This window comes from Capsella rubella, unplaced genomic scaffold, assembly GCF_000375325.1.
Source record: "Capsella rubella cultivar Monte Gargano unplaced genomic scaffold, Caprub1_0 scaffold_1, whole genome shotgun sequence".
Classification (NCBI taxonomy): Eukaryota; Viridiplantae; Streptophyta; class Magnoliopsida; order Brassicales; family Brassicaceae; genus Capsella; species Capsella rubella.
Genome location: NW_006238923.1, coordinates 12104582 through 12106537, shown reverse-complemented (window position 1 = coordinate 12106537; position 1956 = coordinate 12104582).

The window sequence follows — 1956 nt, the reverse complement described above, 5'->3', positions numbered from 1 at the left end:
ATTAATTTATAAAATGGTCTGATGTAAATGGTCTAATCTAATTTTACTATTCTACGTAGATTTTTTAAGTGGATGTCCTTGAATTTTGGAATATTCAAAAAGTATATATATATAGTAATTATAGTAGTAGTATATATATATATATATATATATATATATATATATATATATATATATTAATTGTTATTTTGGAAAAATACTTAAAAAATAATAATCATTAAAATTTGGAAAAGGAGGATTCCTACTCTCCGTTACGTTTTTTTCCAACTCCTTCACGAATTTGAATCAATATTTCTAAAATCTTAAAATATCGTTAATATGATACTGCAATACTGGTTTAAACTTTATTTTATTATTTTTTAACAACAGCAACATAAAACACGTCGAATCAAACTGATTTAATTAAATATAATATTATATGATCTTAATAATTATTAAACTTTAACAAAATTAATAATTTTTTAAGAAAACATAAAAAAATAAAAATAAAAATATAATAGTTTTTTTTTTTTTAAAGCAAACAGGCTTTCTTTTATTATTAGGCCCCTTAATGGGCTGATACACGAGAATACAAGGGGAACAAAGGCCTTAGGCCCACCGGAATAGTAACCTTCACCGGAAAAACGAATCGTGTCCTATTGATACCAAGTTGCAGAGAGTCCGATCATCATTTCCGGCGGATGCGAGAGCCACAACTTTGCAGCAAATCGAAGTATCTAGTGAACGGGGAGGAAGCATCCGACTCACGACCACCGTTCCTTTTCCCTCGACCAACCAACCCCATCACAAGTCTCCCGGTATGAACAACTTTCCGACGTCTCGTCACGTTGATGGTAGCTCATGTTCCTAGCAAGCTCCAGCTTCAAACATAACCTCTTCTTCCCAGATCTGGCGTTCTTCCAGTTTGCCGAATCAGAACTCTCCACTCCGGCCCTGCGGAAGCAAGTCACGGTGACGAGGGACCGATGACTCAATCGGAGACCCAAATGCCCGAAATCCGCGACGGCCTTCAAGATCCATACGGATCTACCGTTAACCGCCAAAGCGCTTCGTACATTGCCCACATCTTAGTTACCCGCCCACATCTTAGTTGTTAACAAAATAACACACCCTTGTATATAATCTAGTTGTTAAGGAAAACTCCCTAGTAAGAGACATTGCGAAGAGTGTGAGCAGAGATGGAAGACTTCCCTTGGCGGACCGGCGTGGCTACATGAGAAGATTGTCTAGGAGCAAAGAGGAAGGTTTTAAGTAGTGGTAGTTTGGTTTGAATTCTTCTCATAAACGCATCTTTGTATTTTTGGTTCCCAAATTCATCTTTTAGATAATACTAGGTAATGTCCCGCGCATATGCGCGGGTTGTTGTATATTTATATAATTATTTTAATTTATTTACTACTTATAAAAATAGATTAAATAAATTTTAATGCTTATGACATTTTTACATGTTATTTATTTAAATCATACAATAGAAGCATACATCCATATCTTTTGAATTTATTCGTTGATTAATTGTTCAATATATCAATTTTGATAGTAATTTTCTTTAGTATTTTTAAGTATTTTTTGATAAAACAATAATATTGTTAATGATAAAAATAGGAATGATATTGGGAGAATTTAAAAAATACCCCTTTAAAAATACCACTTTTTAAATTTACCCCATTTTCAAACTTTATCAAAACAACCACTAAAAATGTTGAAATTTATCCAAATATTTGTGTAAACTTATAAATATACACAAAAATTACATTTATTTGTGTATAAAATTTTATTTATTTCAGTGTCTTACAAATTGGTTTGAATATAACAAAAAATATTTTGTTAAAATAATTACATACTTTGAAAATAAAATAAATATACATGAATATGTGAGAAAGAAAAAACATATAAAGTAAAACAATGAAAATGGTTATTAGCTTGATTTTCTTATGGTGCGATGGTCAGAAATCAATA